Genomic DNA, 13,202 nt, shown 5'->3' with positions numbered 1-13,202 from the left:
ATGAGGCCCAGGAGCTGGGGAGAGGTCCGGCCACCAGTGGCCACTAGAGGGCAGAACCTTCCCATGTGTTTCCTCCAGAAGGCTAGTGAGCAGGTGAGCCGGGCTGAAGGGAAACAATGGCGCTGCGGGCCCCTGGATGCAGATGCCCTATGCTACAGGGACTCTCTTAGGCTCCAGGGGAGCCTGGGATGCTGGCCAGAAGTCCACCTGGGGCCCGAGACCCCACAAAACCGCCCTGAGCCTTTAGACTTTCACTTCTGGGGTGGGGGTGTCCGTTCCTGAGACTGCCCAGTCTCCTCTTCTTAGAACATCAGCAGGTGAGGAGCAATTAGAACAGGCCCTCCAGCCTCCTCTGGGTACATTAAGGAAACAGAGGCAGGGAAGGATTCACCTGACTGCATCCTGACATTTCGGTCGGGGTAGACATTTCCTGGGAGCTGACCATGAGCCAGGCAGCCACACGGTAACTCCCTGTGTCAGTGCTGTTAGAATTACCCTGCTTTTGCAGATGAGGAAACTGAGGCTCAGAGAAGTTTTCATTTGCCTGAGCAAGGGTGGTACCCAGATTCCAGCCCAGGCAGGGTAACGGCAGAGCCTCTGTTTGAGCCACCACACGGTTTCGATCACACACCCTCCTGTAACCCTCCTGACATGAGTATGTGTCTGCATGCCACAGGGCCCTTAGTAGCTATGGCAGGAATGGGGCACCTCTCCCAGCCTGAGGCCTCTTGCCCTCATCTGGACCTGGCCAACAGCGAGGCCAAGGAGCACTGCCTCTGGGGCACATGCTCCATGAGGATGCTCCCCCTCCACTCCCCTGGGCCAGAAGCTTCTCCATGCTCTGACCACTTCTCATTTAGGCCCACTTGGTGCTAGGGGGAAGTGGGTGCTGATTAAGAGAACCAATGGCAGATTGCTGACCTCATGAGGCCGTGCCTGCAGCCACGGAGATCAAGGACCAGCTTTGAGCCCTTTGCTTGGCCTAGCTCCTTCAACCAAGCTTGGAGCTCTCTGACCAGGGCAGGGGATGAGTAGTTCCTGGCTCAGGCAGCCCCACCTCTGCCCTGTGACAGAGAGGGAGAAGCCCTCAAGCCCTGGAGCAGCTGGGCATCAGATCCCTAGTGACAGCCCAGGCAGTTGGAGGCTGATCCTGGCTGTCCCGATACTGCCAGGGACCACTGGAGATCCAGGGTGGGTTGGGGGCCTGTTCGTGGAGCTGTTGTTGTGTTGTGGTCCATAAAGGGCTCATGAGGTTGATTGGAATGGAGACCCCAGCTTGGCTGTTGGGTTGGAGTTCAGGGCCCTGTCAAGGGCTGGGGTCCGATGGGGAGGTAGCCCTGAAACCAGATCTTTCTCTACAGCCCAGACTGGTCCCTGGTGTGTTAAAACCATGAGCATCAGGCAGGCCTGGGAGGGTAACTCTACTGGCAGTACAAACAAGGGCAGAGAGGAACCTTGCCCTCCAGCCAAGTATCTGGAGAATAAACCCTTCAGACTGCAGAATGCACCCCCATTAGTGCAAGGGTCCTCTCAGCAGCTTCAGGGCCCACAGACAAGGATACCCAGGCTCAGTCTTCACCACCCTTTTGCCAATAGCTTCTTCATGGGTCTCCTCAGCTTCAGTTTTTTCTTTTTCTTCCTTATTTTCAGCTTTCAAAAAAAATTATTTTAACTTCTAAAAGTAATTACTTAGTTTTTATTATATAAAAAATACATGAACACATCCTCATTTTAAAAATGTAATACACAGGGCGCCTGGGTGGCTCAGTCGGTTAAACATCCGACTCTTGATTTCTGCTCAGGTCATGACCTCATAGTCGTGAGACTGAGCCCCACATCGGGCTCTGTGCTGACAGGGCAGAGCCTGCTTGGGATTCTCTCTCTGCCCCTCCCCTGGACGCTCTTTCTCTCTCCCTAAAAAAAAAAAAAAAAAAAAAAAAGGAAAAATGCATATGCATTGTGATAATCAAGATAATCAATATATCCATCACTTCACGTAGTTGCCTTTTTTGTGTGCATATGCTGAGAACTTAGGATCCACTTTCTTCCAAAGTTCAAGTACACAGTATGGTATTGTTACCTACAGTCACCATATTGCACACTAGATCTCCAGAACCCATTCATCTTGCATAACTGAAACTTTGTACACCTTGATCAATGACTCCCAATATAGCCCTCCCCCCAGACCCTGGTAACCAGTCTCCTTGCTTCTGTGAGTTTGACTATTTTAGATTTCACATATAAGTGAGATCATACAGTATTTGTTTTTTGTGTCTGGCTTAATTCGCTTGGCATAACGCTCTCCAGGTCCATCCATGTCTCCACTGGCAGAATTTCTTTCTTTTTTAGAGCTGTATAATATTCCTGTATATGTGTGTACATTTTCTGTATCCATTTATCCATTGATGGGCACTTAGGTTGCTTCCATGTCTTGGCTATTGTGAATAATGCTGCATCAAACCTGGAGTATAGATGTCTCTTTAAGATCCCGATTTCAATTTCTGTGGATAAATAAGCACAAGTGGTGTTGCTGGGTCACACGGTAGTTCTACTTTTAATTGTATGAGGAACCTCCATACTGTTTTCCATATTTTGCATTCCCAGCAACAATGTACCAAGGTTCTCTTTCCTCCATGTGCTAACCAACACTTACCTTTTTGTTGTTGTTGTTGTTGTTGTTAAATAATAGCCATCCTAATAGGTGCGAGGTGATATCTCATTGTGGTTTTGATTAGTGATGGTGAGCACTTTTGCATATACCTGTTGGCTATTTGTCATCTGTGTGTCTTCTCTGGAAAAATGTTTATTCAGTTCCTTTGCCCATTTCTTAATCAAGTAATTTATTTTTGTTTTTGCTTTTGAGGTGTCCAAGTTCCTTCTATATTTTGGATATTAACCCCTTGTCAGATACAAGGTTTGCAAACATTTTCTCCCATTCTGTAGGTTGTCTCTTCTTTTTAAGTTTTTTTTTTTTTTTAATGTTTATTTATTTATTTTGAGAGAGAGACAGAGAGTGTGAGCAGGGGAGGGGCAGAGGCAGAGAGAGAGAATTCCAAGCAGGCTCTGCACTGTCAGCACAGAACCTGACCCGGAGCTCAATCCCATGAACCATGAACCTGAGCCCAAATCAAGAGTCAGATGCTCAACAAACTGAGCCACCCAGGTGCCCCTCTAGGTTGCCTTTTCATTTTGCTGACTCGTCTTTTCTAATTTAGTGATCACTTTTATTTCCTCTTCTATAAAGAGTCTGTTTAAAATTTTTTAAGTTTTATTTTTTTATCTTTAAGAGAGAGAGAGAGAGAGAGAGAGAGAGAGCATGCGCGCAAGTGGGGGAGGGGCAGAGAGAGAGGGAGACAGAGAAACCCAACCAGGCTCCCTACTGTCAGCACGAAGCCAGTTGCGGGGCTCGAACTCAGAAACCGGGAGATCATCACCTGAGCTGAAACCAAGAGTCAGATGCTTAACTGACTGAGCCACCCAGGCACCCCAAGAGTCTGTTCATATCCTTGGTCCATTCCCCACTATGTGTTTACCTTTTTCTTATTGATTTGTAGCACTATGCATTAGGGATTTTAATCCTTTGTTACACATATGGCAGGTATTTTCTCCAGCCTTCCACTTGCATTATAACTTTGTTTATGGTGTCACTTGTCACACAGACATATATTGCTTTCTAAAATGCATGCCTGACCTTGTCTCTTCCTTGCAGAAATTCCTGGCTGTATCCACAGAGTGCAGTACATGCCTGCAGCCTGTCGGGGGAGCTCAGGGACTGAAAGCCAGGGCCTCCACCAATCGTTCCTGGAGTGGCCCTCTCTGACCTCAGGGTTCACAGCTGTCAATAGGGCTAATGCCAGTCCCTGCCTCTGGCGGCTGCAGTAGGAAGATCACAGTGGGAATGAGCCCTTGGTACTGTCAGCGTCATTATCATTACCGTCCCAGCATCAAGGCCTTTGTGATCAACCCCCCCAAACCATTTCTGGTCTTATCTCCTGCACTCCAGCCAGGGGCACCGCTCACCGTTCCCTGCACCTGCCCACGTCCCCACCTCCAGATTTTGTCTGTGCGTTTCTCATTCTCTGTCCCTGACCTCCCCAGGCCTCTCACAATTTCTTAGTCTAACCCCACTAAATTTCCATCCCCCCTCCGTTGGTGGAGACCTGGTGCCTTCACCCCACCCAACTCCCACTTTTCTCCCTCTCCTGAGGCCCACCCCCTGCCCTTGATCCAGAGCTGCCATGATTTGGGGCCCAGCTGGTCTTCCCATTGACGGTGCTCTTCTCAGGGAGGGGAGCCAGGTGATACTCATTTCTATTAGCCTCCCCCCTCCCTGGCCCATCTGAGAATCTCCATGGGACCTGTAGCCTATCCTGCCCTCTTATCTGAATTACCAAACCAAGGAGGTTCACACTCAGCTCACGTGGAGGGGCAGGGGGAGATCGCCCTAAGGCCTGACCTCTGCCCAACCCCATGGGACATGCCCAGATTACAGAGGTGGGAGGCACCTGGTCCCAAAGGTCTTTGTGTCTACTGAGGCAGGAGCTGTCTGATAAGGCCTCTCAGGAAGCACAGCCTGCCAGCCCCTGACCTCGGCTCCTTCCCTGAGCCTGGGAGACCCTGGAGACTGGGGTCAGCTGCTGGAAGGGCCCTCTCCTCCAGGCTGGACCTAGACTACACCCTGGCCCCAGGTTCTCCCTGACATCTGACAGCAGGGCTGGCTGAAGATGCGCCTGGCATGGTCCTTGCCTGGGCCTAAAAGTGACCCACTTGGAAAAGGTCAACCTTTCCTGGACCTCTGCCTCTGGATGAGTAATCTCATTATCTCTGGCTTTACTTTCTGCCTCCAGAAAATGGGGTGAAGGGGCACCTGGGACAGGAGGTTGAGAGGCTTTGGGCAGCTGGAAGTTTGGGCCCAGTTCCTGAGAGCTCCATGTGGATTCTAGGTGCTGGGAGAGGCTCAAGTGTCCTGGACCTGTGTCAAGTGTTTCTGCACTTCCTCCTAGAGCTCCCCATCCCTCTCCCATGCCCTCCCACAAAGAGCACTGGAGATTTCTGGCTAGCCACCAAGGGCTCCGGGGAAATAGAGTTGGGATGGAACCCCAGTTGTGATGGAAAAGCCTGTTCTTAGGAGGTCCCAACTCACTTCCCTTTGACCAAAGAAGGCTCCGCATGCGAGGGGGTGACCAGGGGGGATGGCAGGATGGGCCTTCTGCCTGACTGAGGCAATTTGGAGGCCATGTTGGAGAATGTCTGAGTAGATGGTTCACAGGCAAGTGATTGTTCTCTGAGCTTCTGCTTTACAGTCTGTAAAGGGGCAGGCTACTGCCTACCTCACAGGGCCGTGGTGAGGACTGGCTGAGCTGGCATGGGGACAGACCACCCAGCACGGTGCTGCACACATACGACACGGGCCACAAGCGATTGCTCGGCTGAAATTGCCCTGGATTTAGTAGATTGATGCCCAATCCATGGTGACTGCTATCCTGGTGCTGGTTGTTAGTGGGGCCATGTCTGCAAGCCCCTGTGCACACCTGTAAGTCCATGCCTGTTGCTGTGGGTCCTCCTGGGATGTGTGTGTGTGTGTGTGTGTGTGTGTGTGGTCTGTTTCCACGTGAGGACAACCATGTCTTGGCACAGGTGTAGGTGTGGGTCCCTGGGGATCGTTTCTCCTGCAGAACCAGTGCTCAGAAGGCAGCAGGTAGGAGGCAGTCTGAGGAAGGCTGGTGCATGAGTGGAGGGAGGAAGGGACAGGTTGAGCTTGGGGAGAAACAAGGCAGGAAACAACAACAACAACAACAGAGACAGGTCACTCCATTTTGGGTGCAGTTGCTGAGGTCTGTTAGCGGCAAGCCCTGTTGTCTCCTACACCAGGGCGGGCCCTCAGGAAAGGGTTGTGCTGAGCACCACCTCCCGGCAAAGTTGGCTTTCGCTGGCCCTCATGATCCACCCCAACCATGCAATCCAAGGGCCTCAGAAAAGCCCTGGGATCCAGCGGCAAAAGGTGGTCCAGCTCACTTGAGGGCAGGAGATAGACTATCAGGCTGTGATCTGCTGGCCAGTGGTAAGAGTCTCCGTGCTGTAAACCCTCCATACGTGTTTCTGAGCTCCTTCCCCAGCCAGTGGGCTAGACATTCAGTTGTGACTGATACCCGAGCGAGGAGGATGAGTTCCCAGCCAGGGTTCTGCAGGATGGGGTGGACAGAGAGGGCACTAGTGTGCAGGCACAAGCCACCACCTGCTTTCCCCCAAAGCTGCCCCTTCCCAAGGGCACACCCTGGAGGCTAATTTTTCCTATTGAAGAATAACTTACATTCGGTAAAGTGCACTGATCATAACTGTGCAACTTGACGGCATTTATATAGATGGACACCTGTGTAATTGTGACCCTGAGCAAGATTCGTCATTCCAGAAAATTCACTTGTGTCCCTTCCCAGTCAGGGACTGGGGTAGGGACTGGGGTCCCTTCTTCTGGGGTATATCCTGCCCCAGAAGAAACCACTATTCTGACCTCTAGCATCAGAGATTGGTCTTGATGTCCTAGAACACCAAGTAAATGTACTCATACAGTATGTTCATTTTTGGGTCTGTCTTCTTTTATTATTATTATTATTAACGTTTTTTATTTTATTTTTGAGAGAGACAGAGTGCGAACTGGGGAGGGGCAGAGAGAGAGGGAGACACAGAATCTGAAGCAGGCTCCAGGCTCTGAGCTGTCAGCACAGAGCCCGAAGTGAGGCTCCAACCCACCAACCGTGAGATCATGACCTGAGCCGAACAAAGTCGGCTGCTTAACCGACTGAGCCACCCAGGCGCCCTGAGTCTGTCTCCTTTTGCTCAGTATAATGTGTTTTAGATTTATCCTTGCTGTCACGTGTAACATTCATTCATCCCATTTTATTACTGGGTAGTGTTCCATTGTATGAGTGTACCACAATTTGGGTATCTTTTCTTCTGTTGGTGGGCAATTGGGTTGTTTCCAGTTTTTATCTATCATGAATAAAAGTGCCGTGAATGTTCTTGTGAAAGTCTATGTGTGGACGTGTTTTTATTTCTGTGGTTTTATTTCTTCACCTATGAGTGAGGAAACTGGATCACAGGGTAAGTCTATGTTGAACTTTGTAAGAAACTGCCAATAGCAATGTATGCAAATTTCAGTTTCTCATCCTTGGAAGTCCTTCTGCTCCAAACCCTCAGGTGCCTCAAAGAGCCCACTCCCTGGCCCCATCTGGAGATGAACCTGGCTGTTAGAAGTGGCAGACCTCCTCCAGGGACCCAGAATCCTGCTGCAATAGAGGGGTCTGGCTGATGTGGGCAGGTGAGGGCTACACCCTCTGGGAGGGAGCAGAGAACTCACATTTGGTGAGCACCAACTAAAAATCAAGCACCACACAAAAACCTTTAGGTACATGGTCTCGTGGAATCCTCTGGTTTCTGGGGTCCTGTGACAAAGGGCAGATAGACTTTGCTGTTTGAAGACAGCCTGTGCCCAAGGCTGCCTGTCCCTAGCAGCCCTTCTTCCCCTGGCACCATATTGGATCTATTACATGACCCAGCACAAAGGCACTGAGAAGGTCTGTAAAGCCTCTCTTCAACCTGCCCACCCACCCCACCCCCCTGCACAGAGGAAGAGAAGGCCCTGAGAAAGAAGGGATTGTGCCCCTACAGTAATAAGCAGAGCTGGGTTACAACTGAGATTTCCTGCTTCCTTCTCGGGAGAGGAAATCAGGCCTCCTCCCTTGGAGAGAGGCTTTTTCTATGCTCCTCTGTCATGGAACCAACCCTAGGGAGAGCTTCACCCAGCTGGGAACACCTCTGGGTGCAGGGCATGTTACAGTCCTGTCTGTGAGCATCAGCTCAGCCTGCACAGGCACACAGCAGGCATCAACGAGAGGAGGGATGGATGAGTGCTTTAGTCTGGCTCTGCTGCCTGGAAACATGCTAGCAAAGTCCTTCTCTTAAATGGTCACAAGTGTGTTCACAGCTCAAACCCCGAATCTCAGAGCTGAAGACATCACTGAGTGCAGTGCTCGGCTTTCAACAGCCCGGGTGCTACCAGCCAAATTTTAAGGATAAAGTAATTGATATCAGGAAGTGAAGTGACTGCCCCAGGTTTTGTACTCCAGACCTGACTGGATGAAGACAGTGGAGAATGGAAATTGGAGGCCTCAGGAGCAAGACCCAGCACGAATGAAGATCACACACCTCAGGAATTGCGTAGTAAGTAATGAGAAAATTAGGATTCAATTGATCACACTTCATTTTGTACAAAGCCGTTGGGTAAAGCAAGGTCCATTGGCATTTTCCTGGATTATGTCTATATTATGCAGAAATCTCTTTCCTCCCAAATCTACCCAGTGCTGACAGGCAGGGACCAAGTTGGGGGCCTAGAGGCAGCACCATGCTTTTGGCTGGTGAGCCTGGCCAGGTTACTGTGAGGCTTTTGTGCATCAGGGAGATTAAGCTGCCCTGTTACTATAAGAGGCATCAAACAAACCTATTAAATGTCCTTGTTAACATTTTATAGATTAACACCAGTATGCTAACAGTTATTGTATATAAGCTGTAGCTCAATAAAAAAAGGGGGGCGCCTGGGTGGCTCAGTCAATTGAGCGTCCGGCTTCAGCTCAGGTCATGATCTCACAGTTTGTGGGTTCGAGCCCCACATCAGGCTCTGTGCTGACTGCTTGCTCAGAGCCTGGAGTCTGCTTCAGATTCTGTGTCTCCTTCTCTCTCTGCCCCTCCCCCACTCACGCTTTGTCTCACTTTGTTTCTCAAAAATAAATAAATGTAAAAAAATAAAAAATAAAATAAAATAAAAAAAGGAAAAATGGCAGCATGGGAAAGGGTGGGGGATGAGACACAGGGCTAGGACAGGTGGAGACTGTGGTCTCCAGTTCAAGCAGGCAGGGTATGGAGAGAGGACCTGAGCATCAGAGGGATTCAGGCTATGTTTGCGCAAGCCCAGCAAGTGGCTCCAGTAGAGAATAGGAGGGTCTGTGGTCACATCTCCCTTTACCTTCTCTTCTCCTGGTGGGCTTGAGCTGCCGACTCCTTTCCAAGGGCCCAATAGCAAGTTATCTTCACAAATGTCCTACTTTTGACCCTCCAAGAGGGCCATGACAGATCTGGAGAATGTTCTGTGGCTAAGTTGGCTCTGCTCCCTACTCCTTCCTGGCTATGGGGTGCAAGCAGCCAGAGATAGGAATCCTTGGCCAGCACAGGGAGACTTGGTGTCCTGGCTTCAAATGCCAGCCCCTCAGCCCCAACCTGACCCTTAGGTCTTAGGATTTGCCTTTCTGGGGTGAAGCCTGAGTGACTGTTTCTTTTCAATGTGCTATCCACAGCAAATGGGTAGAGGACCACAAGGCATGGGGACTAAAAGGCCCATTAAGGACATACAAGTTAAATAAAAGTGTGTGTTTATATATTTGCATATATAAGTGTGTGTGTATATACTTGATATGTATGACTGTAAATAAGGCATTTATATATATAGAATATATTTAATACATGTTATATTATTACATAATACAATTATAGTATATAAATTATTATAAAATTACATTATATTTTCATTTACATATTTCACATTACATATACAGATTCACTTATTATTTCACATTACATTTTATTATATATATTTTCATAAATATGTTATATTACTAATTAATAATTATATGTTCATAACAACCCTACACTGGAAAGAACCCAAATGCCCATCAACAAAGGAATGGATAAGCAAAGTGGTGGTATATCCATACGAGGAATACTACTCAGCAAGAAAAAAGAATCAGCAACTATTAAGTACAATAGCATAAAAGGATCTCAATATCATGCTATACGAGAGAAGATAGTACCTATCTTCTCTCAGACACACACACACACACACACACACACACACACACACATACACACACAAGCTATTATATAATTCCATTTATATAGGATTCTAAAAAATGCAAACGTTACAATTTTTTTTAATGTTTATTTATTCTTGAGAGAGAGAGAGACAGACAGACAGAGTGTGAGCCCGGGAAGGGCAGAGAGTGAGGGAGACACAGAATCCAAAGCAGGCTCCAGGCTCTAAGCTGTCAGCACAGAGCCTGAGGCAGGGCTTGACCCCACCAAACTGGGAGATCATGACCTGAGTCGAAGTTGGAGGCTTAATCAACTGAGCTACCCAGGTGCCCCAAAACGAATCTGTAGTTTAAAAAAGCAGATGAGTGACTGCCTGAGGTGGTGACGAAGGGAGGGATAGATTGCAAAGGGATGTGAAGACACTTCTGGGGATGATGAAAATATTTGTTTTCTGTATTGTACTGATGGTTTCATAGGTATGGTTGCATGTCAAAACTAATCATGTTGTGTAATTAAATATGTGTAATTTATTGTATGTCTTCATATACTTCAGCAATGTAAAAAAGCATTTTCAATCCCATTCCTTTCTTTAATGATATCATTAATATGATTTTCTTTAATATCATTATACAATCATTTAACATAATATTTGATATTTTCTCAACTCCCTTTGAAAATATATATTTGCATATGTTTTATAATAGATGTGATGTTTTACCAGAATAGTATACATGCATAAAATGATATGATTTAAACATAGATAAAGGGGTGCCTAGGTGGCTCAGTCAGTCAAGCATCTGACTTTGACTCAGATCATCATCTCAGGTTCATGAGTTCAAGCCCTGCATTGGGCTCTGTGCGGACAGCTCAGAGCCTGGAGCCTGCTTCAGATCCTGTGTCTCCCTCTCTCTCTCTGTCCCTCCCCTGCTCATGTTCTCTCTCTCAAAAATAAAATAAACATTAAAAAACATAAATAAACATACTGGAAAGTATGTACTGAAAATGTCACTGATGTGGACACAATATTTTGAAGACCAATAGAATAAACAGCTGCTGAACTTCCATTCCTTGGGCATTCTGTATGATTGAAATAATATTATTTAACCTGAAATAAAGGAGTGGTGGAATGTTAGAATGAAAAAAAAAAAAAAAAAAAGGGAATCATCAGGGTGCCTGCTGGCTCAGTTGGTAGAGCATTTGACTCTTGATCTCAGGGTCGTGAGTGTAAGCCCCATGTTGGGTGTGGAGCCTACTTAAAAAAAAATCATCTTCTGATGCATCCAACAACTGTGGGTGAATTTCAAAAACAGACACAAAAGAGTACTATTCTATGATGAATTTTTAAAAAGCAGACAAAACTTATCTACAGAGATAGAAATCAGATCAGTAGTTGCCTGTGGGTGGGGGAAACCCTGGAATGGGATGAGAGGAATTTTGTGGGGTGATAGAATGTTGTATCTTTAAAAAAAATTTTTTTAGACGTTTATTTATTTTTGAGAGGGAGAGAGACAGAGCATGAGCAGGAGAGGGGCAGAGAGAGAGAGGGAGACACAGAATCCGAAGCAGGCTCCAGGCTCTGAGCTGTCAGCACAGAGCCTGATGTGGGGCTCAAACCCATGAATCATGAGATCATGACCTGAGCTGAAGTCAGACACTTAACCAACTGAGCCACCCAGGTGCCCTCAGAAAGTTGTATCTTAATTGTGCTGGTGGTCACTTCTGTCAGCACTCAGAGAACTGTACACCTATAAAATGGGTACATTTTATTATATGCAAAGTATACCTAAAAAAAAAAAAAAAAAAAAAGAATATTGTGAACAACCTCACTGTGCTGTGCAAGCAATGTACCACATAGGTCACATCTGACCCAAGAGTTACCAGTTTATGTCCGCTGTGACAGTCACTATAGACTGTCTCGTAGACTTTTCTCATACATTAAAATCTTTTTACTGTTTATTTATTTTTGAGAAAGAGAGTGGGGAGAGGGGCAGTGAGAGAGGGAGACATAGAATTTGAAGCAGGCTCCATGCTCCTTGCTGTCGGCACAGAGCCCGATGCAGGGCTGGCACCCAGGAACCACGAGATCATGACCTGAGCCGAAATCAGATCCTCAACTGACTGAGCCACCCAGGTGCCCCTCATAATTTTTTTTAAAGTAAGCTTTCTGTCCACTGTGGGGCTTGAACTTATGACCCTGAGATCAAGAGTCAGATGTTCTACCAACTGAGCCAGCCAGGTGCTCCTCTCATACAATTTTTTGATTGAGGTCCTACTCACATACCATAAAATTCGCCCTTTTAAGGTGTACAATTTTGCGTTTTTTTAGTGTATGATGAAGTTGTGCAGCCATCACTGTATCGAATTTTAGAACATTTTGCCACCCCAAAGAGAAACTCCAGCCCTGTTGCCTTTGCATTGCTAAGTGTCCTTGATGCCCACCCCCCACCCCCACCCCCAGCCCTTTGGTATCTGTGAGCTCTCATTAATAGATAAGAAGTTGAAGGTGCAAAAAGGCTTAACAAAATGCAGGACCCAATAATATAAAATTGAGAACATTGTGCTCATTAATTTATTTTCCCCCATCAATTGAGAAAAGAGGGGTGTGGAGGCAGAGAGGGCCCCCTGGGAATGAGTGTAACATAGCCTTGGGCTTGTAGTGCTCAAGGATGGAAAATGGAGTCCTGAGGCCTGTGCCTTTCCCAGGATAGGCAACTGGGGAGAAACAAGCTAAGTGACTTAGGCAGACAGAGAAAGAAATGGAGAGATCTTGAGAGGCCTCCTGGAGGAGGTGGCTTTGGGGCTAGGCCAATTATTTCTCACAATTCTGTTGTGCTTTATGGTTTGCAAAGAACATTTACAAACATTATGTCCTTGGATTCTCAGGACCCAGGCAGACGGGTGGCTTCATCCCCATTTTACAGAGATAAGGAAACTGAGGTCCAGAGAGGTGAAAGCTCCCGTAAAGAAAGTCCCATAAAGAAGCAGTGACTACTAAATCTGGACTTGACCCTGAGCTGTCTGCCTCCAAGCACACTGCTTTTTCCATGCCAACACAGGCTAGGAGAGAGGAACCCTGGTGGGGGTGTTTGCAGGAGCTAAAACATGGAGGCGGATCAGGGCAGGTGTTGGGGGAACATATGGCAGTAGCCTGTGCCCCCAGGGCAGCAGGCCCAGCAAGTGGACCAGGCCTCCGTGGAGAGTGGCATGATGTGAGCAGTTACTTGGTGGTGGTAATCACTTGATCACCTGGGTAATTAGCCACAGGGAGTCATTATGTGACTTGTCTCACTTGGGCTGATTAAAGGGTACTGGCTGCCCAGTAGCAATGGAGGACTGCTGATTCC

Source organism: Panthera onca, chromosome A2, assembly GCF_046562875.1.
Source record: "Panthera onca isolate mPanOnc1 chromosome A2, mPanOnc1 haplotype 2, whole genome shotgun sequence".
Classification (NCBI taxonomy): Eukaryota; Metazoa; Chordata; class Mammalia; order Carnivora; family Felidae; genus Panthera; species Panthera onca.
Note: the sequence above shows the minus strand (reverse complement) of the source record.